This window comes from Anser anser (genome assembly GCF_964211835.1).
Source record: "Anser anser genome assembly, contig: HAP1_SCAFFOLD_346, whole genome shotgun sequence".
NCBI classification, from domain to species: domain Eukaryota; kingdom Metazoa; phylum Chordata; class Aves; order Anseriformes; family Anatidae; genus Anser; species Anser anser.
The window spans coordinates 37,537-62,646 of NW_028153775.1; the positions used below are offsets into that span (position 1 = coordinate 37,537).

The following is a 25,110-nucleotide window of genomic DNA, read 5'->3' on the forward strand; positions in this document are numbered from 1 at the left end:
GCAGGAGACGTACTCCACTCCTGAGCAGTCCCAACGCTCGGAGTTAAAACAGACGCAATCCCAGGCCGACTAAACCAAACTTCATTCATTACCACCCGGCCTGGGATTTTTTACGGACAATGCTCAGAAATTTGCGGGGCTAATCACAGCTACATACCCATTGTAGTAGAATCAACCCCACTCCCACATTTCGAGGCCTGATCGTCCCTTCTATCATCATCCTAATCATTAAGAAGCTATGCAACAGCACTAGCCTTTTAAGCTAGCCAAAGAGGGACTTCCCCCTCCTTAATGATATGCCACAGCTTAACCCCGCACCATGATTTTCAATCATAATTATAACCTGATTAACCCTAGCACTCCTCATCCAACCAAAACTACTAGCCTTCACCACAACCAACCCCCCATCAAATAAGACCTCCCTCACTACCAAACCCACACCATGATCCTGACCATGAACCTAAGCTTCTTTGACCAATTTTCCAGCCCCAATCTATTTGGCATCCCCTTAATCCTACTATCCCTACTCTTCCCAGCCCTACTATTCCCGTCCCCAAACAACCGATGAATCGACAACCGCCTCTCTACTATCCAAACATGACTCCTTCACCTAATCACAAAACAACTAATAGTCCCACTCAACAAAAATGGCCACAAATGAGCCATAATATTTACATCCCTAATAATCATACTTCTTACAATCAACCTTCTAGGCCTCCTTCCATATACATTCACCCCAACCACCCAACTATCTATGAACATAGCCCTAGCCTTCCCACTATGGCTCGCCACACTACTAACAGTCATGTTTAACCATGTACGTGCCCCAGGGCCGGCTTAAAGTAGGCTCTATTGTCCCACTTTACTGCTAAATCCGCCTTCCAGAAGTGGTTTCACGCTTCTTTCCGTGTGCCCTATGAATAGGGAATGTAGCCCATTTCTTCCACTCCATAGGCTATACCTTGACCTGTCTTATTAGCGGGGTGCTATTGTGTCCACTGTTGTGCTCTCATTCGAGGTGGGCTGGCGACGGCGGTATGTAGGCTGTGTTGGCAAGGGGTGGTTGGGTTAATCGGGGATTATCGATTGTAGAACAGGCTCCTCTAGGTGGGTTTGGGGCACCGCCAAGTCCTTAGAGTTTTAAGCGTTTGTGCTCGTAGTTCTCTGGCGGATACTTCGGTAAAGTAAGTATCAAGATTTAGGGCCAGGCATAGTGGGGTATCTAATCCCAGTTTGGGCCCTGGCTTTCGTGGGTTTAAATCAGTCGTTAGTTCCTAAGATCATCTTAATGGTGTGTTTAGGTGCATCTTGGGCTTATGACAGCTCAGTTGCATTTTGATCTTAGTTAGCTAGGATAGGCATTTTACCACTCTTTACGCCGTGTCAATAGGACGGTTGATTTGGGTTTCTTGTATGACCGCGGTGGCTGGCACAAGATTTACCAACCCTTGAAGTTAGGCTGTTGCTATAACTAAGTCAAGTTTGCACTCATTGCTTAATGTTAATTACTGCTGAATACCCGTGGGGGCGTGGCTTAGCGAGGCGTCTTGGGCTACTACTTGGGTGTGCCTGATACCCGCTCCTCAAGGCCTGTATGGGGGTAGGTGGTCGAGGGCGTTTACACTGGGGCGCGGATACTTGCATGTATATATTTAGCAAAAACCAACCGTAAGGTTAGGACTAAGTCTTTTGTCCGCAGGCATGTTTTATGCCATCTTGGCAACTTCAGTGCCATGCTTTGTGTTAAGCTATGTGGACGGGGGTGTGGTTAGCTGATAGTTGAGTGGTGAGTGAGAGTGAAGTATATGAAATTATTGCTTGTGTTTACTATTTTTAGTACTGGAGTTTCTCTAATAAGTTTAAGTTATTTTGTATGTGTTTGTGTGTATATATACATCGTTCCGATGATGTCATGGAAGGGATGATTAATGGAGTTTTAGAGGTAGTTTGCTGGGATTGGGCGATGAAGGTTTATGCTACATGGTGGTTAGCGAAAGTTTACTGGTTTAGTTTGTGAAGCGCAGGGGTTGCGCTTAATGATTTGTTGTTTTGTGCTATGTCCAACGAGCATTCATCCAATAGCCCCATTTAACCCGGAGGGTGGAGGTAACATTAACTGAATGTGGTCAAAGTGCATCAGTGTCAGGATGATTCCCCATATACGCCAACCGTCTCATCGAGGGACCCTTGAAATATAGGATAGGCCGTGAGGCAGGTGTGTCCAGGCTTAGATTGTGGGACCCCCGAGATCACTGGGAATAGCCACCTGTGAGGTAACCCCGGAAAAAATAAGAGGAACCAGAGGCGCCAAAAAGCTGGAACATGCCGCGATTACGCATTGAGAAGGTGAAAGTACTCACAGATGCCACTTTGAAGGGCAAGGAGGGGTGAGTGAACCCAATGGATGGCCCTGACCGAGGAACCAGAGGCGCAAAAATGTGAGGAGGGCGAGGGGTTTAGGGGGAACGTATGGGCCTGAAGCTAGTCATACCGGACATTATGTGCAACGGGTTGCTGATTTCACGTGAGGAGTACGATTAATAAATCCGTCTGATACGAACTGCATGAGATATGTGGTGGAGAGTTGTTGTTGGAGCATGTCCTGTGAGCATTCATTAAAATGGGGTCTTGTTATGCGCTTGAGTGGAGTTGTATTGGGTGTTGTGGGGTATGGTCCTAGAACATTCATGCCGGGTGGTTTGGTAGGAGTGTGTTTAAGGGTTTAATGGCCGTGTACATGTATGGGTTTAGCACCTGCTTATAAGATAGTCCGTATATAATGTATATTACTGGTACTATAGTATGTATGTATATGGGGTATATAAATTTATGCACGAATATGCATAACCAAATACCCCCGCCTCGGGGGGGGAGGGGGGGGGGGTTAAGCATAATGGCATAGATGGGGTAGAATTATTGGGGGCTTGCGGTTAGTTCCTGTAGTTGAGAACAATGGCGGCTTTTCGAGCCGCAGGCCTCGGGTAGTGTCCGGGCAGGAATAATGACTTATTTTATGTTTTTTTTAGGGATTTGCTTTGCGGTGGGTGTTTTGGGTGTGGCGTCGAATCCTTCGCCGTATTATGGGGTTGTTGGTTTGGTGTTAGCGTCTGTGGCGGGGTGCGGGTGGTTGCTGGGCCTTGGGGTTTCGTTCGTGGCTTTAGTGCTGTTTATGGTGTATTTGGGGGGTATGCTGGTGGTGTTTGTTTATTCAGTAGCTTTAGCAGCGGAGCCTTTCCCTGGGGCTTGGGGGGATTGACGGGTGATTGGATGTGCAGTAGCGTTTGTGGCAATTGTTTTTGGGGGGTTGGTGTTTGGGGGGTTTATGGGGGCTTGGAAGTTCGGGGTTTCTACTGTGAATAATGTTGGGGTGTTTGTTGTTCGGTCGGATTTTAGTGGAGTTTCCATGTTTTATTCACATGGGGCAGGGATGTTTTTAGTGGCGGGTTGGGGGCTGTTGTTGACTTTGTTTGTTGTATTGGAGCTTGTGCGGGGGTTGTCGCGGGGTGCTATTCGGGCGGTTTAGGGGTTAGGGTCAGAGAATAGTTTATTGAAAATGCCAGCTTTGGGAGCTGGAGATAAAGGTTTGAGTCCTTTTTTTCTGAGTTTGGGGTACTCTAAGAAGTGGTAAGTCTTCAATCTTTGGTTTACAAGACCAATGTTTTTATAAACTATTAGAGTATTTAGCAGTTGAGTATTTTGTTTTCTAGGGCGCTTGCGGCGGGGAGGAGAAATAGGGGGATAGTGAAGTAGGCGATTGAAGCGAGTTGGCCGATGATGATGAATGGGTGTTCGACGGGTTGGCTTCCTACTCATGTTAGGACGAGGAGGTCGGCGACTAGTACTCAGAATAGGAGCTGGGAGAGTGGTCGGAATGTTATTGCTCGTTGTTTTGATTTGTGCAGGAATGGGATTAGGAATAGGATCAGTACGGAGGCGGCCAGTGCTAATACGCCTCCTAGTTTATTTGGGATTGAACGTAGGATGGCGTAGGCGAATAGGAAGTATCATTCTGGCTTGATGTGTGGTGGGGTTACTAGTGGGTTTGCTGGGGTGAAGTTTTCTGGGTCTCCCAGGAGGTTAACCGCTCATGCTTCTTTCTTATGAGACGTTAGTAAACCAATTACATAGCCTTGTCAAGACTAAATCACAGGTAAAAATCCTGTACATCTCATGTGGCCAACCACTCCCAACTAGGATTCCAAGACGCCTCATCACCCATCATAGAAGAACTCGTTGAATTCCACGACCACGCCCTAATCGTTGCCCTAGCTATCTGCAGCCTAGTTCTCTACCTTTTAGCCCACATACTAACAGAAAAACTCTCGTCCAATGCTGTAGACGCCCAAGAAGTAGAGCTGATCTGGACAATCCTACCTGCTATCGTCCTGGTACTCCTCGCCCTCCCATCCCTACAAATCCTCTACATAATGGACGAAATCGACGAACCAGACCTCACCCTAAAAGCCATCGGCCACCAATGATACTGAAGCTACGAATACACAGACTTCAAAGACCTATCATTCGACTCCTACATAGTGCCCACCCCAGACTTACCCAACGGCCACTTCCGACTGCTAGAAGTTGACCACCGCGTAGTTATCCCAATAGAATCCCCCATCCGCGTGATCATTACTGCAGGAGACGTACTCCACTCCTGAGCAGTCCCAACGCTCGGAGTTAAAACAGATGCAATCCCAGGCCGACTAAACCAAACTTCATTCATTACCACCCGGCCTGGGATTTTTTACGGACAATGCTCAGAAATTTGCGGGGCTAATCACAGCTACATACCCATTGTAGTAGAATCAACCCCACTCCCACATTTCGAGGCCTGATCGTCCCTTCTATCATCATCCTAATCATTAAGAAGCTATGCAACAGCACTAGCCTTTTAAGCTAGCCAAAGAGGGACTTCCCCCTCCTTAATGATATGCCACAGCTTAACCCCGCACCATGATTTTCAATCATAATTATAACCTGATTAACCCTAGCACTCCTCATCCAACCAAAACTACTAGCCTTCACCACAACCAACCCCCCATCAAATAAGACCTCCCTCACTACCAAACCCACACCATGATCCTGACCATGAACCTAAGCTTCTTTGACCAATTTTCCAGCCCCAATCTATTTGGCATCCCCTTAATCCTACTATCCCTACTCTTCCCAGCCCTACTATTCCCGTCCCCAAACAACCGATGAATCAACAACCGCCTTTCTACTATCCAAACATGACTCCTTCACCTAATCACAAAACAACTAATAGTCCCACTCAACAAAAATGGCCACAAATGAGCCATAATATTTACATCCCTAATAATCATACTTCTTACAATCAACCTTCTAGGCCTCCTTCCATATACATTCACCCCAACCACCCAACTATCTATGAACATAGCCCTAGCCTTCCCACTATGGCTCGCCACACTACTAACAGTCATGTTTAACCATGTACGTGCCCCAGGGCCGGCTTAAAGTAGGCTCTATTGTCCCACTTTACTGCTAAATCCGCCTTCCAGAAGTGGTTTCACGCTTCTTTCCGTGTGCCCTATGAATAGGGAATGTAGCCCATTTCTTCCACTCCATAGGCTATACCTTGACCTGTCTTATTAGCGGGGTGCTATTGTGTCCACTGTTGTGCTCTCATTCGAGGTGGGCTGGCGACGGCGGTATGTAGGCTGTGTTGGCAAGGGGTGGTTGGGTTAATCGGGGATTATCGATTGTAGAACAGGCTCCTCTAGGTGGGTTTGGGGCACCGCCAAGTCCTTAGAGTTTTAAGCGTTTGTGCTCGTAGTTCTCTGGCGGATACTTCGGTAAAGTAAGTATCAAGATTTAGGGCCAGGCATAGTGGGGTATCTAATCCCAGTTTGGGCCCTGGCTTTCGTGGGTTTAAATCAGTCGTTAGTTCCTAAGATCATCTTAATGGTGTGTTTAGGTGCATCTTGGGCTTATGACAGCTCAGTTGCATTTTGATCTTAGTTAGCTAGGATAGGCATTTTACCACTCTTTACGCCGTGTCAATAGGACGGTTGATTTGGGTTTCTTGTATGACCGCGGTGGCTGGCACAAGATTTACCAACCCTTGAAGTTAGGCTGTTGCTATAACTAAGTCAAGTTTGCACTCATTGCTTAATGTTAATTACTGCTGAATACCCGTGGGGGCGTGGCTTAGCGAGGCGTCTTGGGCTACTACTTGGGTGTGCCTGATACCCGCTCCTCAAGGCCTGTATGGGGGTAGGTGGTCGAGGGCGTTTACACTGGGGCGCGGATACTTGCATGTATATATTTAGCAAAAACCAACCGTAAGGTTAGGACTAAGTCTTTTGTCCGCAGGCATGTTTTATGCCATCTTGGCAACTTCAGTGCCATGCTTTGTGTTAAGCTATGTGGACGGGGGTGTGGTTAGCTGATAGTTGAGTGGTGAGTGAGAGTGAAGTATATGAAATTATTGCTTGTGTTTACTATTTTTAGTACTGGAGTTTCTCTAATAAGTTTAAGTTATTTTGTATGTGTTTGTGTGTATATATACATCGTTCCGATGATGTCATGGAAGGGATGATTAATGGAGTTTTAGAGGTAGTTTGCTGGGATTGGGCGATGAAGGTTTATGCTACATGGTGGTTAGCGAAAGTTTACTGGTTTAGTTTGTGAAGCGCAGGGGTTGCGCTTAATGATTTGTTGTTTTGTGCTATGTCCAACGAGCATTCATCCAATAGCCCCATTTAACCCGGAGGGTGGAGGTAACATTAACTGAATGTGGTCAAAGTGCATCAGTGTCAGGATGATTCCCCATATACGCCAACCGTCTCATCGAGGGACCCTTGAAATATAGGATAGGCCGTGAGGCAGGTGTGTCCAGGCTTAGATTGTGGGACCCCCGAGATCACTGGGAATAGCCACCTGTGAGGTAACCCCGGAAAAAATAAGAGGAACCAGAGGCGCCAAAAAGCTGGAACATGCCGCGATTACGCATTGAGAAGGTGAAAGTACTCACAGATGCCACTTTGAAGGGCAAGGAGGGGTGAGTGAACCCAATGGATGGCCCTGACCGAGGAACCAGAGGCGCAAAAATGTGAGGAGGGCGAGGGGTTTAGGGGGAACGTATGGGCCTGAAGCTAGTCATACCGGACATTATGTGCAACGGGTTGCTGATTTCACGTGAGGAGTACGATTAATAAATCCGTCTGATACGAACTGCATGAGATATGTGGTGGAGAGTTGTTGTTGGAGCATGTCCTGTGAGCATTCATTAAAATGGGGTCTTGTTATGCGCTTGAGTGGAGTTGTATTGGGTGTTGTGGGGTATGGTCCTAGAACATTCATGCCGGGTGGTTTGGTAGGAGTGTGTTTAAGGGTTTAATGGCCGTGTACATGTATGGGTTTAGCACCTGCTTATAAGATAGTCCGTATATAATGTATATTACTGGTACTATAGTATGTATGTATATGGGGTATATAAATTTATGCACGAATATGCATAACCAAATACCCCCGCCTCGGGGGGGGAGGGGGGGGGGGGTTAAGCATAATGGCATAGATGGGGTAGAATTATTGGGGGCTTGCGGTTAGTTCCTGTAGTTGAGAACAATGGCGGCTTTTCGAGCCGCAGGCCTCGGGTAGTGTCCGGGCAGGAATAATGACTTATTTTATGTTTTTTTTAGGGATTTGCTTTGCGGTGGGTGTTTTGGGTGTGGCGTCGAATCCTTCGCCGTATTATGGGGTTGTTGGTTTGGTGTTAGCGTCTGTGGCGGGGTGCGGGTGGTTGCTGGGCCTTGGGGTTTCGTTCGTGGCTTTAGTGCTGTTTATGGTGTATTTGGGGGGTATGCTGGTGGTGTTTGTTTATTCAGTAGCTTTAGCAGCGGAGCCTTTCCCTGGGGCTTGGGGGGATTGACGGGTGATTGGATGTGCAGTAGCGTTTGTGGCAATTGTTTTTGGGGGGTTGGTGTTTGGGGGGTTTATGGGGGCTTGGAAGTTCGGGGTTTCTACTGTGAATAATGTTGGGGTGTTTGTTGTTCGGTCGGATTTTAGTGGAGTTTCCATGTTTTATTCACATGGGGCAGGGATGTTTTTAGTGGCGGGTTGGGGGCTGTTGTTGACTTTGTTTGTTGTATTGGAGCTTGTGCGGGGGTTGTCGCGGGGTGCTATTCGGGCGGTTTAGGGGTTAGGGTCAGAGAATAGTTTATTGAAAATGCCAGCTTTGGGAGCTGGAGATAAAGGTTTGAGTCCTTTTTTTCTGAGTTTGGGGTACTCTAAGAAGTGGTAAGTCTTCAATCTTTGGTTTACAAGACCAATGTTTTTATAAACTATTAGAGTATTTAGCAGTTGAGTATTTTGTTTTCTAGGGCGCTTGCGGCGGGGAGGAGAAATAGGGGGATAGTGAAGTAGGCGATTGAAGCGAGTTGGCCGATGATGATGAATGGGTGTTCGACGGGTTGGCTTCCTACTCATGTTAGGACGAGGAGGTCGGCGACTAGTACTCAGAATAGGAGCTGGGAGAGTGGTCGGAATGTTATTGCTCGTTGTTTTGATTTGTGCAGGAATGGGATTAGGAATAGGATCAGTACGGAGGCGGCCAGTGCTAATACGCCTCCTAGTTTATTTGGGATTGAACGTAGGATGGCGTAGGCGAATAGGAAGTATCATTCTGGCTTGATGTGTGGTGGGGTTACTAGTGGGTTTGCTGGGGTGAAGTTTTCTGGGTCTCCCAGGAGGTTAACCGCTCATGCTTCTTTCTTATGAGACGTTAGTAAACCAATTACATAGCCTTGTCAAGACTAAATCACAGGTAAAAATCCTGTACATCTCATGTGGCCAACCACTCCCAACTAGGATTCCAAGACGCCTCATCACCCATCATAGAAGAACTCGTTGAATTCCACGACCACGCCCTAATCGTTGCCCTAGCTATCTGCAGCCTAGTTCTCTACCTTTTAGCCCACATACTAACAGAAAAACTCTCGTCCAATGCTGTAGACGCCCAAGAAGTAGAGCTGATCTGGACAATCCTACCTGCTATCGTCCTGGTACTCCTCGCCCTCCCATCCCTACAAATCCTCTACATAATGGACGAAATCGACGAACCAGACCTCACCCTAAAAGCCATCGGCCACCAATGATACTGAAGCTACGAATACACAGACTTCAAAGACCTATCATTCGACTCCTACATAGTGCCCACCCCAGACTTACCCAACGGCCACTTCCGACTGCTAGAAGTTGACCACCGCGTAGTTATCCCAATAGAATCCCCCATCCGCGTGATCATTACTGCAGGAGACGTACTCCACTCCTGAGCAGTCCCAACGCTCGGAGTTAAAACAGACGCAATCCCAGGCCGACTAAACCAAACTTCATTCATTACCACCCGGCCTGGGATTTTTTACGGACAATGCTCAGAAATTTGCGGGGCTAATCACAGCTACATACCCATTGTAGTAGAATCAACCCCACTCCCACATTTCGAGGCCTGATCGTCCCTTCTATCATCATCCTAATCATTAAGAAGCTATGCAACAGCACTAGCCTTTTAAGCTAGCCAAAGAGGGACTTCCCCCTCCTTAATGATATGCCACAGCTTAACCCCGCACCATGATTTTCAATCATAATTATAACCTGATTAACCCTAGCACTCCTCATCCAACCAAAACTACTAGCCTTCACCACAACCAACCCCCCATCAAATAAGACCTCCCTCACTACCAAACCCACACCATGATCCTGACCATGAACCTAAGCTTCTTTGACCAATTTTCCAGCCCCAATCTATTTGGCATCCCCTTAATCCTACTATCCCTACTCTTCCCAGCCCTACTATTCCCGTCCCCAAACAACCGATGAATCAACAACCGCCTTTCTACTATCCAAACATGACTCCTTCACCTAATCACAAAACAACTAATAGTCCCACTCAACAAAAATGGCCACAAATGAGCCATAATATTTACATCCCTAATAATCATACTTCTTACAATCAACCTTCTAGGCCTCCTTCCATATACATTCACCCCAACCACCCAACTATCTATGAACATAGCCCTAGCCTTCCCACTATGGCTCGCCACACTACTAACAGTCATGTTTAACCATGTACGTGCCCCAGGGCCGGCTTAAAGTAGGCTCTATTGTCCCACTTTACTGCTAAATCCGCCTTCCAGAAGTGGTTTCACGCTTCTTTCCGTGTGCCCTATGAATAGGGAATGTAGCCCATTTCTTCCACTCCATAGGCTATACCTTGACCTGTCTTATTAGCGGGGTGCTATTGTGTCCACTGTTGTGCTCTCATTCGAGGTGGGCTGGCGACGGCGGTATGTAGGCTGTGTTGGCAAGGGGTGGTTGGGTTAATCGGGGATTATCGATTGTAGAACAGGCTCCTCTAGGTGGGTTTGGGGCACCGCCAAGTCCTTAGAGTTTTAAGCGTTTGTGCTCGTAGTTCTCTGGCGGATACTTCGGTAAAGTAAGTATCAAGATTTAGGGCCAGGCATAGTGGGGTATCTAATCCCAGTTTGGGCCCTGGCTTTCGTGGGTTTAAATCAGTCGTTAGTTCCTAAGATCATCTTAATGGTGTGTTTAGGTGCATCTTGGGCTTATGACAGCTCAGTTGCATTTTGATCTTAGTTAGCTAGGATAGGCATTTTACCACTCTTTACGCCGTGTCAATAGGACGGTTGATTTGGGTTTCTTGTATGACCGCGGTGGCTGGCACAAGATTTACCAACCCTTGAAGTTAGGCTGTTGCTATAACTAAGTCAAGTTTGCACTCATTGCTTAATGTTAATTACTGCTGAATACCCGTGGGGGCGTGGCTTAGCGAGGCGTCTTGGGCTACTACTTGGGTGTGCCTGATACCCGCTCCTCAAGGCCTGTATGGGGGTAGGTGGTCGAGGGCGTTTACACTGGGGCGCGGATACTTGCATGTATATATTTAGCAAAAACCAACCGTAAGGTTAGGACTAAGTCTTTTGTCCGCAGGCATGTTTTATGCCATCTTGGCAACTTCAGTGCCATGCTTTGTGTTAAGCTATGTGGACGGGGGTGTGGTTAGCTGATAGTTGAGTGGTGAGTGAGAGTGAAGTATATGAAATTATTGCTTGTGTTTACTATTTTTAGTACTGGAGTTTCTCTAAGTCCTAGGACTAGGAGGAAATGGTGTTTCATAGTGTGTAGGCGTCGGGATAGTCCGAGTATCGTCGGGGTATTCCTGCTAGGCCTAGGAAGTGCTGGGGGAAGAACGTTAGGTTTACTCCTGTAAATATTACCCCGAAGTGGGCTTTTGCTCATGTTTGGTGTAGGGTAAACCCAGTGAGTAGTGGGAATCAGTGAGTAAATCCTGCTAGAATGGCAAAGACGGCGCCTATGGATAGGACGTAGTGGAAGTGGGCAACTACGTAGTACGTGTCGTGCAGGGCGATGTCTAGGGAAGAGTTTGCAAGAACGATTCCTGTTAATCCTCCGATGGTAAATAGGAAGATAAATCCTAGAGCTCATAGTATTGGGGGGGTCTCATTTGATTGTTCCTCCGTGCAGGGTGGCTAGTCAGCTAAATACTTTGATTCCGGTAGGGATGGCAATGATTATAGTGGCTGATGTAAAGTAGGCTCGGGTATCAACGTCTATTCCTACTGTAAACATGTGGTGAGCTCAGACGATGAATCCTAGGAAGCCGATGGATAGTATGGCTCAGACTATTCCCATGTAGCCGAAGGGCTCCTTTTTGCCTGAGTAGTATGTGACTACGTGTGAGATGATTCCGAACCCCGGTAGGATCAGAATATAGACTTCTGGGTGTCCGAAGAATCAGAATAGGTGTTGGTACAGGATTGGGTCTCCTCCTCCAGCGGGGTCGAAGAATGTGGTGTTTAGGTTTCGATCAGTTAGTAATATTGTAATACCGGCGGCGAGTACGGGGAGTGATAGAAGGAGTAGGATGGCGGTAATTAGTACGGATCAGACAAATAGTGGGGTTTGGTATTGTGAGAGTGCGGGGGGTTTTATGTTGATGGCTGTGGTGATAAAGTTGATGGCCCCAAGGATGGAGGAGATACCGGCTAAGTGGAGTGAGAAGATAGCCAGGTCTACTGAAGCTCCGGCGTGGGCAAGGTCACCTGCTAGGGGAGGGTAGACAGTTCAGCCTGTGCCGGCGCCAGCTTCTACAGTGGATGAGGCTAGTAGGAGGAGGAATGATGGGGGGAGGAGTCAAAAGCTTATGTTGTTTATTCGCGGGAATGCTATGTCGGGGGCACCGATTATGAGGGGGACTAATCAGTTGCCGAATCCTCCGATCATGATGGGTATGACTATAAAGAAGCTTATTACAAAGGCGTGAGCGGTAACGATTACATTGTAAATTTGGTCGTCGCCTAGGAGAGTTCCTGGTTGTCCTAGTTCTGCGCGGATTAATAGGCTGAGTGCGGTGCCGACTATTCCTGCTCATGCCCCGAAGATGAGGTACAGGGTGCCAATATCCTTATGGTTAGTGGAAAATAGTCATCGGTTGATGAAGGTGACGGGTAAGATGGCTGAGTGTTGAAGCGTTAGGCTGTAGTCCTTTTTACAGAGGTTTAATTCCTCTTCTTATCGGCTCTGTAGTGAAATTCATGTTGAGTTGCAAGCTCATCGATGCGCACTAGGGTGCGTCAGGGTCTTTGTAGGCAGAAGCCAATTGGTTTAGGCATTTAGCTGTTAACTAGAGTTTTGTGGGATCGAAGCCCATCTGTCTAGGGAGGCTTTAGCTTAATTAAAGCGTCTGACTTGCATTCAGAAGATACAGGTTAATATTCTGTAAGTCTTAATGTGCAGAAACTAAGAGGGTTTAACTCTTATTTAAGGCTTTGAAGGCCTTCGGTTTGGGGTGTTATCCTAAGTTTCTAGACAATGGCATGTATTATTGGGGACAGGGGAAGTAAGAGGATTGATAGTGAGGCAAGGACCGCAGTAGGTGTGCTTGGGGCTTTGCTAGTGTATCATTGTTTTATGTGGTTAGAGGAGTTGGGGGGAAGGGTAATTGTTGAGTGGTATGCGAGGCGTAGGTAGAAGAAGAGGCTGAGCAGTGATAGCATGGCAATTGCCATGGCTGCTGGTGTTATTTCCTGTTTAGTTAGTTCTTGGATGATAAGTCACTTTGGTATAAAGCCTGTTAATGGGGGGAGGCCTGCTAGGGATAAAAGTACTAGTATTAGGGTGGCGTTTAGCACTGGGGTTTTTGTTCATGAGGTTGTGATCATGGATAGGTTAAGGGCTTTGATTTTGTTAAGGGCTAGGAATACGGCTGATGTTATGATTGTGTATAGGTAGAAGGTAAGTAAGGCCAATTTGGGGCTGTAAACTAGGATGATGGCGATTCAGCCTAAGTGGGAGATGGATGAGAAGGCTAGGATTTTGCGTGTTTGTGTTTGGTTCAGTCCTATTCAGCCTCCTAGTGCTGTTGAGGCTAGGGCCATGGCGGTGAGTAGAGCTGGGTCGAGGGATTTGGATGTTAGTAGGAGCAGGGTTAGTGGGGGGAATTTTATGAGGGTCGAGAGTAGCAGGGCTGTTATTAGTGGCGATCCTTGTAGTACTTCTGGGAATCAGAAGTGAAATGGCACTAGGCCCAGTTTAATAGCGATTGCTGCTGTCAGTAGTAGACAGGAGGTTGGGTGGTTTATTTGTGTGATGTCTCATTGGCCGGTGACTCAGGCATTGGTTATGCTAGAGAATAGGACCAGGGCGGAAGCAGCTGCTTGGGTTAGGAAGTATTTCGTTGCGGCTTCTACTGCTCGTGGGTGGTGGGATTTGGCAATTAGGGGAATGATGGCTAGTGCGTTGATCTCCAGTCCTGTCCAGGCCAGAACTCAGTGGTTGCTGGAAATTGTGATTGTGGTGCCCAAGATGAGGCTGAAGGTTATGATTGGGGTCGCGTAAGGGTTCATTAGTAGAGGAGGGGGTTAAACCATCATTTTCGGGGTATGGGCCCGATAGCTTGATTAGCTGACTCTACTAGAAAATAATATAAGGGAAGTATGGAGAATTTTGATTTCTCTTGTGTGGGTTCAATTCCTACTTTTCTAAGGTCAACAGGAAATGAGAGGGCTGTTATACCTCTATGTTCACTTTATCATAGTGACCCTTTGTAGTTCAGGCACATTTCCTTATGTAAGGAGGTAGGCCTGCATAGCAGATAGGTATGCTGATGTGTCAGAGGCACAGAGCTAGTGTGAGGGGTAGGAAGTTTTTTCATAGTAGGTGCATTAGTTGGTCATATCGGAATCGTGGGTATGAAGCTCGGACCCATAAGAAACCAGAAGATAGTAGGAGGACTTTTGTGGCTAGGATGACGGGGAATAGTTCTGTGGGTGGCCCTAGGGCGCTTGGGTTTAGGAATATGATGGCTGTAAGTGTATTTATTAGCATAATGTTCGCATATTCAGCTAGGAAGAATAAGGCGAAGGGTCCTGCGGCGTATTCAACGTTAAACCCTGAGACTAGCTCAGATTCACCCTCTGTGAGGTCAAAAGGAGCTCGGTTTGTCTCTGCTAGGGTGGATACGTATCATATTATTGCTAGGGGTCATGAGGAGAAAATGAAGTATAGAGGCTCCTGTGCGACGGCAAAGGAGCTGAGTGTGTAGCTTCCGCTTAGTATGATTATTGATAGCAGGATTATGGCCAGTGTCACTTCGTATGAAATGGTCTGTGCTACTGCCCGTAGGGCTCCGATTAGTGCGTATTTTGAGTTCGAGGCTCAGCCTGATCATAGGACTGAGTAGACGGCTAGGCTTGACATGGCTATTAGGAAGAGAACTCCGAGGTTTAGATCTGCTAGGGGAAATGGGAGTGGTAGTGGTGCTCAAGTGGTGAGGGCTAGGACAAGGGCTAGTATTGGTATCAGAATGAATAGAAGTGGGGAAGAGGTAGAGGGTCGGATGGGCTCTTTGGTAAATAGTTTCAGTCCGTCCGCAAATGGTTGAAGTAGGCCAAAAGGCCCGACAACGTTAGGGCCTTTGCGGGATTGTATGTAGCTTAGGATTTTCCGTTCTACTAGGGTTAGGAAGGCTACGGCAATCAGGATTGGGATGATGTATAGGAGGGATATAACGAGGCAGCTTAGTGTTGTTATTTGAATCATGGGTGAAGCTAGGGAGAGGATTTGAACCTCTGGGGAAAGGGCTTAAGCCTTCTGCACTTGCCGGGCTCTGCCACTCTAGCTGGTCCTTTTCTAGGATTGAAAGTGGTGGGGGAAGGCCCTCTTCACGGTTTAGTTGGTTTCACTGCTTAGAGGGGGGGGGCGTGCTTGTGGTATTGGCCCCACTTTCCCGGTCCTTTCGTACTGGGGAGAGTGTGTCATAGATAGAAACCGACCTGGATTGCTCCGGTCTGAACTCAGATCACGTAGGACTGTTAATCGTTGAACAAACGAACCCTTAATAGCGGCTGCACCATTAGGATGTCCTGATCCAACATCGAGGTCGTAAACCCCCCTGTCGATATGGGCTCTTGAGGGGGATTGCGCTGTTATCCCTGGGGTAGCTTGGTCCATTAATCAATTATATTGGGTCTGGTCACTGTTAGCACTTTGAGGGGTAGCTCTAGGTAAAGAGGTATGGTCTTGTTTTTGGAGGATTTGTTCTCCTCCAAGGTCGCCCCAACCGAAAAATATCGACCAGGCTCTGCGATGGTAGTGGCCCCAGTGGGGTTGATTGAGGATTCGCGGTGGTCGTTGATTTTTAAGTTCCACAGGGTCTTCTCGTCTTATGTTCACATCCCCGCTTTTGCACGGGGAGATCAATTTCACTGATTATCTGTGAGAGACAGTTAAGACCTCGTTTAGCCATTCATACAAGTCTCGATTTATGGGACAATTGATTGCGCTACCTTTGCACGGTTAGGATACCGCGGCCGTTAAACCTAAGTCACCGGGCAGGCATCACCTTCAATACTTGTTTAATTTGCTGAAGGCTATGTTTTTGGTAAACAGTCGGGCCTTATTAATTTGCCGAGTTCCTTTCACAGATTTTAATCGCTCTTATAGGCGCTCCTGAGTCGGGTTAACAGGGTTAGTTAATACGTGGTCTTGTAGGGGTTTTTGTATCTGTCTAGGTCTGTTAATAATGTTTCTATGTAAGCTTGCGCCGTTAGAGGGGTGTGGCCCTGAGTTACTTATTTTAGCATTAATTCTCCTATATTCATAGGTTGACCTGTTTGTGATAAGGGAATCATCTTATTTTGGTATTTTTAGGTGGTGGAGCTTTGACGCACTCTTTTTTGATGGCTGCTTTAGGGCCCACGGTAGGATCAGTAGTAAGAATTATCCGCTAGTCGAGGTTGTGTCCTTTTTTAATGGAGCTGTCCCTCCATTAAATAGCTCTTAATCATCTCATTAGGGTTCAGGATGTCCGGTAGGGAGGATTAAGGGGGAACTTAGATTCGTTTCACAGGTAACCAGCTATCACCCAGCTCGGTTGGCTTTTCACCTCTACTGACAAGTCATCCCACTCTTTTGCAACAGAGACGGGTTCGCTCTCTTTAACTGCTTGAAAGTAGCTCGCTTGGGTTTCGGGGGGGCAAACTTTAGTTCACTTTGCTTGGTTGTTCTCGCTAAACCATGATGCAAAAGGTACAAGGGTTGATCTTTGCTGTCTGTCGCTTTGATTGTTTCACTGCTATTTCATCTTTCCCTTACGGTACTGGGGTCTCTATCGCGTCTAAGTGTCTTTTCTATCGCCTATACTAAGACTGTAAAATGCTTTAGTTTAATTAGTTTAGTAAATTCTTTAGTTTTGGTGTACTATTTGTGTGGTTGAGCTAGAGGGGGGGCTTCAAGACGATCCGGTCTAGTAGATATCTTTCAGGTGTAAGCTGAGTGCTTTGGTGTTATAGCTACGTCTTGATATTCTAAGTACACCTTCCGGTACACTTACCTTGTTACGACTTACCTCATCTTCAGCGTATTTATGGTATTAGTTATGTGGGATGTGGCTTTTGAGGAGGGTGACGGGCGGTATGTACGTGCCCCAGGGCCGGCTTAAAGTAGGCTCTATTGTCCCACTTTACTGCTAAATCCGCCTTCCAGAAGTGGTTTCACGCTTCTTTCCGTGTGCCCTATGAATAGGGAATGTAGCCCATTTCTTCCACTCCATAGGCTATACCTTGACCTGTCTTATTAGCGGGGTGCTATTGTGTCCACTGTTGTGCTCTCATTCGAGGTGGGCTGGCGACGGCGGTATGTAGGCTGTGTTGGCAAGGGGTGGTTGGGTTAATCGGGGATTATCGATTGTAGAACAGGCTCCTCTAGGTGGGTTTGGGGCACCGCCAAGTCCTTAGAGTTTTAAGCGTTTGTGCTCGTAGTTCTCTGGCGGATACTTCGGTAAAGTAAGTATCAAGATTTAGGGCCAGGCATAGTGGGGTATCTAATCCCAGTTTGGGCCCTGGCTTTCGTGGGTTTAAATCAGTCGTTAGTTCCTAAGATCATCTTAATGGTGTGTTTAGGTGCATCTTGGGCTTATGACAGCTCAGTTGCATTTTGATCTTAGTTAGCTAGGATAGGCATTTTACCACTCTTTACGCCGTGTCAATAGGACGGTTGATTTGGGTTTCTTGTATGACCGCGGTGGCTGGCACAAGATTTACCAACCCTTGAAGTTAGGCTGTTGCTATAACTAAGTCAAGTTTGCACTCATTGCTTAATGTTAATTACTGCTGAATACCCGTGGGGGCGTGGCTTAGCGAGGCGTCTTGGGCTACTACTTGGGTGTGCCTGATACCCGCTCCTCAAGGCCTGTATGGGGGTAGGTGGTCGAGGGCGTTTACACTGGGGCGCGGATACTTGCATGTATATATTTAGCAAAAACCAACCGTAAGGTTAGGACTAAGTCTTTTGTCCGCAGGCATGTTTTATGCCATCTTGGCAACTTCAGTGCCATGCTTTGTGTTAAGCTATGTGGACGGGGGTGTGGTTAGCTGATAGTTGAGTGGTGAGTGAGAGTGAAGTATATGAAATTATTGCTTGTGTTTACTATTTTTAGTACTGGAGTTTCTCTAAGTCCTAGGACTAGGAGGAAATGGTGTTTCATAGTGTGTAGGCGTCGGGATAGTCCGAGTATCGTCGGGGTATTCCTGCTAGGCCTAGGAAGTGCTGGGGGAAGAACGTTAGGTTTACTCCTGTAAATATTACCCCGAAGTGGGCTTTTGCTCATGTTTGGTGTAGGGTAAACCCAGTGAGTAGTGGGAATCAGTGAGTAAATCCTGCTAGAATGGCAAAGACGGCGCCTATGGATAGGACGTAGTGGAAGTGGACACTATTTGTCTGATCCGTACTAATTACCGCCATCCTACTCCTTCTATCACTCCCCGTACTCGCCGCCGGTATTACAATATTACTAACTGATCGAAACCTAAACACCACATTCTTCGACCCCGCTGGAGGAGGAGACCCAATCCTGTACCAACACCTATTCTGATTCTTCGGACACCCAGAAGTCTATATTCTGATCCTACCGGGGTTCGGAATCATCTCACACGTAGTCACATACTACTCAGGCAAAAAGGAGCCCTTCGGCTACATGGGAATAGTCTGAGCCATACTATCCATCGGCTTCCTAGGATTCATCGTCTGAGCTCACCACATGTTTACAGTAGGAATAGACGTTGATACCCAAGCCTACTTTACATCAGCCACTATAATCATTGCCATCCCTACCGGAATCAAAGTATTTAGCTGACTAGCCACCCTGCACGGAGGAACAATCAAATGAGACCCCCCCAATACTATGAGCTCTAGGATTTATCTTCCTATTTACCATCGGAGGATTAACAGGAATCGTTCTTGCAAACTCTTCCCTAGACATCGCCCTGCACGACACGTACTACGTAGTTGCCCACTTCCACTACGTCCTATCCATAGGCGCCGTCTTTGCCATTCTAGCAGGATTTACTCACTGATTCCCACTACTCACTGGGTTTACCCTACACCAAACATGAGCAAAAGCCCACTTCGGGGTAATATTTACAGGAGTAAACCTAACGTTCTTCCCCCAGCACTTCCTAGGCCTAGCAGGAATACCCCGACGATACTCGGACTATCCCGACGCCTACACACTATGAAACACCATTTCCTCCATCGGCTCCCTAATCTCAATAGTAGCCGTAATCATACTAATATTCATCATCTGAGAAGCCTTTTCGGCCAAACGAAAAGTCCTACAACCAGAACTAACTACCACAAACGTTGAATGAATCCACGGCTGCCCTCCCCCATGCCATACTTTCGAGGAACCGGCCTTCGTCCAAGTACAAGAAAGGAAGGAATCGAACCCTCACATGCTGGTTTCAAGCCAACTGCATTAACCGCTCATGCTTCTTTCTTATGAGACGTTAGTAAACCAATTACATAGCCTTGTCAAGACTAAATCACAGGTAAAAATCCTGTACATCTCATGTGGCCAACCACTCCCAACTAGGATTCCAAGACGCCTCATCACCCATCATAGAAGAACTCGTTGAATTCCACGACCACGCCCTAATCGTTGCCCTAGCTATCTGCAGCCTAGTTCTCTACCTTTTAGCCCACATACTAACAGAAAAACTCTCGTCCAATGCTGTAGACGCCCAAGAAGTAGAGCTGATCTGGACAATCCTACCTGCTATCGTCCTGGTACTCCTCGCCCTCCCATCCCTACAAATCCTCTACATAATGGACAAAATCGATGAACCAGACCTCACCCTAAAAGCCATCGGCCACCAATGATACTGAAGCTACGAATACACAGACTTCAAAGACCTATCATTCGACTCCTACATAGTGCCCACCCCAGACTTACCCAACGGCCACTTCCGACTGCTAGAAGTTGACCACCGCGTAGTTATCCCAATAGAATCCCCCATCCGCGTGATCATTACTGCAGGAGACGTACTCCACTCCTGAGCAGTCCCAACGCTCGGAGTTAAAACAGACGCAATCCCAGGCCGACTAAACCAAACTTCATTCATTACCACCCGGCCTGGGATTTTTTACGGACAATGCTCAGAAATTTGCGGGGCTAATCACAGCTACATACCCATTGTAGTAGAATCAACCCCACTCCCACATTTCGAGGCCTGATCGTCCCTTCTATCATCATCCTAATCATTAAGAAGCTATGCAACAGCACTAGCCTTTTAAGCTAGCCAAAGAGGGACTTCCCCCTCCTTAATGATATGCCACAGCTTAACCCCGCACCATGATTTTCAATCATAATTATAACCTGATTAACCCTAGCACTCCTCATCCAACCAAAACTACTAGCCTTCACCACAACCAACCCCCCATCAAATAAGACCTCCCTCACTACCAAACCCACACCATGATCCTGACCATGAACCTAAGCTTCTTTGACCAATTTTCCAGCCCCAATCTATTCGGCATCCCCTTAATCCTACTATCCCTACTCTTCCCAGCCCTACTATTCCCGTCCCCAAACAACCGATGAATCGACAACCGCCTTTCTACTATCCAAACATGACTCCTTCACCTAATCACAAAACAACTAATAGTCCCACTCAACAAAAATGGCCACAAATGAGCCATAATATTTACATCCCTAATAATCATACTTCTTACAATCAACCTTCTAGGCCTCCTTCCATATACATTCACCCCAACCACCCAATTATCTATGAACATAGCCCTAGCCTTCCCACTATGGCTCGCCACACTACTAACAGGCCTACGAAACCAACCATCAGCCTCTTTAGCCCACCTATTACCCGAAGGTACCCCTACACCCCTAATCCCCGCACTAATCCTGATCGAAACAACCAGCCTACTAATCCGCCCCCTAGCCCTCGGAGTCCGCCTTACAGCCAACCTTACAGCAGGACACTTACTCATCCAACTCATCTCTACAGCCTCCATTGCATTAATACCCACCCTTCCTGCAGTATCCATCCTAACAATAATCATCCTACTACTCCTAACCATCCTAGAAGTAGCAGTAGCCATAATCCAGGCCTACGTCTTCGTGCTCCTTCTAAGCCTATACTTACAAGAAAACATCTAATGGCACACCAAGCACACTCATACCACATAGTTGACCCAAGCCCTTGACCAATCTTCGGGGCAGCCGCCGCCCTACTCACAACCTCAGGATTAATCATGTGATTCCACTACAACTCATCCATACTACTAACCCTAGGCCTCATCTCAATACTCCTAGTAATACTCCAATGATGACGAGACATTGTACGAGAAAGCACCTTCCAAGGCCATCACACTCCCACAGTCCAAAAAGGCCTACGATACGGCATAATCCTTTTCATCACATCCGAAGCATTCTTCTTCTTAGGGTTCTTCTGAGCGTTCTTCCACTCGAGCCTGGCCCCAACCCCAGAACTAGGAGGCCAATGACCCCCAACAGGAATTAAACCACTCAACCCGATAGAAGTCCCCCTACTAAACACAGCCATCCTACTAGCCTCAGGCGTTACCGTAACGTGAGCCCATCACAGCATCACAGAAGGAAACCGAAAACACGCCATCCACGCCCTAACCCTAACGATCCTCCTGGGATTCTACTTCACAGCCCTACAAGCAATAGAATACCACGAAGCCCCATTCTCAATCGCCGATAGCGTCTACGGATCTACCTTCTTCGTTGCCACTGGATTCCACGGACTCCACGTAATCATCGGATCCTCCTTCCTGACCGTCTGCCTCTTCCGACTGATCAAGTTCCACTTTACATCAGACCACCACTTCGGATTCGAGGCAGCAGCCTGATACTGACACTTCGTAGACGTCATCTGACTATTCCTCTACATAACCATCTACTGATGAGGATCTTGCTCTTCTAGTATATTAATTACAATTGACTTCCAATCTCTAGAATCTGGTATAAACCCAGAGGAGAGCAATGAACGCACTCATGTTCATATTCGCCCTATCATCAATCCTAAGCGCCGCCCTAACCGCATTAAACTTCTGACTCGCCCAAATAAACCCCGACTCAGAGAAACTCTCACCGTACGAATGTGGATTCGACCCACTTGGATCTGCTCGATTACCATTCTCAGTCCGATTCTTCCTCAGTAGCCATCCTGTTCGTCCTATTCGACCTAGAAATCGCCCTCCTACTCCCCCTGCCATGAGCCGTCCAACTCCAATCCCCCCTAATGACCCTCACCTGAACTGTAGTGATCCTCCTTCTCCTAACACTCGGACTGGCCTACGAGTGAATTCAAGGGGGCCTAGAATGAGCAGAATAACAGAAAGTTAGTCTAACCAAAAAGATAGCTGGTTTCGACCCAGCAGATTACAGCCAACCCTGTAACTTTCTTATGTCGCCCCTACATTTAAGCTTCTACTCAGCCTTCATTTTCAGCGGACTAGGACTAGCCTTCCACCGAACCCACCTAGTATCCGCCCTACTATGCCTTGAAAGCATAATATTATCGATATTCGTAGGCCTATCAATATGATCCATCGAAAACCAAGTCTCCTCATTCACCATGGTACCAATTCTCATGCTAACCTTCTCAGCGTGTGAGGCGGGCACAGGCCTGGCCATCCTAGTAGCCTCCACCCGCACACATGGCTCTGACCATCTACACAACCTAAACCTCCTGCAATGCTAAAAATCATCCTACCCACAATCATACTTCTTCCAACAGCCCTGCTGTCTCCACCAAAATTTCTATGGACTAACACCACCTTATACAGCCTCCTAATCGCTGCCCTAAGCCTACAGTGATTAATCCCAACCTACTACCCCTACAAATTTTTATCCAACTGAACAGGAATTGACCAAATCTCATCCCCCCTCCTAGTACTATCCTGCTGACTACTCCCACTCATAATCATAGCAAGCCAAAACCACCTGCAACAAGAACCCCTACAACGCAAACGAATCTTTATCTCAACCTTAGTCGCAGTCCAGCCATTCATCCTACTAGCCTTTTCCACCACAGAACTAGCACTATTTTACATCTCATTTGAAGCAACCCTCATTCCCACCCTAATCTTAATCACCCGATGGGGGAACCAACCAGAACGCCTAAGCGCTGGCATCTACCTGCTATTCTACACGCCAGTAAGCTCTCTACCCCTGCTAATCACAATCATACACCTATACGTGAAAATTGGCACCCTGCACCTGCCAACCCTACAACTAACCCACCCAACCCTATCCACCTCATGGACAGGAATACTATCAGGTCTAGCACTGCTCATAGCATTCATAGTAAAAGCCCCACTATACGGCCTACACCTCTGACTGCCAAAAGCCCACGTAGAAGCACCCATCGCAGGCTCAATACTCCTCGCCGCCCTACTACTAAAGCTAGGAGGATACGGAATTATACGAGTCACTCTATTTATGGGCCCACTGTCCAACCTCCTGCACTACCCCTTCCTAACCCTGGCCCTATGAGGCGCCCTAATGACTAGCTCAATCTGCCTACGACAGACAGACCTAAAATCACTAATCGCTTATTCATCCGTTAGCCACATAGGCCTAGTTATCGCCGCAGGAATAATCCAAACCCACTGATCATTCTCAGGGGCAATGATCCTAATAATTTCCCATGGACTAACTTCCTCCATACTATTCTGCCTAGCCAACACAAACTATGAACGTACGCACAGCCGAATTCTACTACTCACACGAGGCCTACAACCTCTCCTACCACTCATAGCTACCTGATGATTGCTGGCCAATCTAACAAACATAGCCTTACCCCCAACAACAAACCTCATAGCAGAGCTAACCATTATAATCACCTTATTCAACTGATCTGCCTTCACGATCATCCTAACAGGAATCGCAACCCTACTAACCGCCTCCTACACCTTATTCATACTACTAATGACCCAACGAGGCTCAATCCCCTCCCACATCACATCTATGCAAAACTCAACCACGCGAGAACACCTGCTCATAACACTCCACATTATCCCAATATTCCTCCTAATCCTCAAACCCGAACTGATCTCCGGAATCCCCTCATGCAAGTATAGTTTAAACCAAACATTAGACTGTGATTCTAAGAATAGAAGTTCAAACCTTCTTACCTGCCGAGGGGAGGGTTTAACCAACAAGAGCTGCTAACTCTTACATCTGAGCCTAAAACCTCAGCCCCCTTACTTTTAAAGGATAACAGCAATCCACTGGTCTTAGGAACCACCCATCTTGGTGCAAATCCAAGTAAAAGTAGTGAACCCCACACTACTAATCAACTCCCTCACACTACTCACGCTGACAATCCTCCTAACCCCAATCATCCTGCCATTTCTATTTAAAAACTTTAAAAACACCCCACAAGCCACCACCCGCGCTGTTAAAACCGCATTCCTAATTAGCCTAGCCCCTACAACCGCATTCATCTACTCGGGAGTAGAATCTGTCACCTGCCACTGGGAGTGAAAATTCATTATAAACTTTAAAATCCCCCTGAGCCTAAAAATAGACCAATACTCAATAACATTTCTTCCAATCGCCCTATTTGTAACATGATCAATCCTACAATTCGCCATATGATACATGGCCTCAGAGCCATACGTAACAAAATTTTTCACCTACCTACTGACATTCCTAGTCGCCATACTCCTCCTAACAACCGCAAACAACATATTCCTCCTATTCGTAGGCTGGGAAGGAGTACGAATCATGTCCTTCCTTCTCATCGGCTGATGACAAGGCCGAGCAGATGCCAACACCGCCGCCCTACAAGCCGTAATCTACAACCGAATCGGAGACGTCGGACTGATCCTGAGCATAGCATGACTAGCTTCAACATTCAACACCTGAGAGATCCAACAAGCCGTACACCCCCACCAAACCCCAATCCTCCCCCTCATAGGATTAATCCTCGCAGCCGCAGGAAAATCCGCCCAATTTGGACTCCACCCATGACTGCCCGCAGCAATAGAAGGCCCCACCCCAGTATCAGCCCTACTGCACTCCAGTACCATAGTAGTAGCCGGAATCTTCCTGCTCATCCGCATGCACCCCCTGCTAGCCACCAACCAGACAGCCCTAACTGCCTGCCTATGCCTAGGTGCTCTATCAACCCTATTCGCTGCCACATGCGCCCTAACCCAAAATGACATCAAAAAAATCATTGCTTTCTCAACATCCAGCCAACTAGGACTAATAATAGTCACTAT

General features: G+C 47.1%; 1 long non-coding RNA gene across 1 annotated transcript; it reads left to right on the forward strand.

Annotated features, from left to right (window-relative positions):
- The first annotated feature begins 232 nt into the window (after positions 1-232).
- On the forward strand, positions 233-21,790 carry LOC310891490. The gene is made up of 2 exons (XR_014577609.1): positions 233-802; positions 20,673-21,790. It is a non-coding gene; the product is annotated as an uncharacterized lncRNA (long non-coding RNA).
- Positions 21,791-25,110: the final 3,320 nt, after the last annotated feature.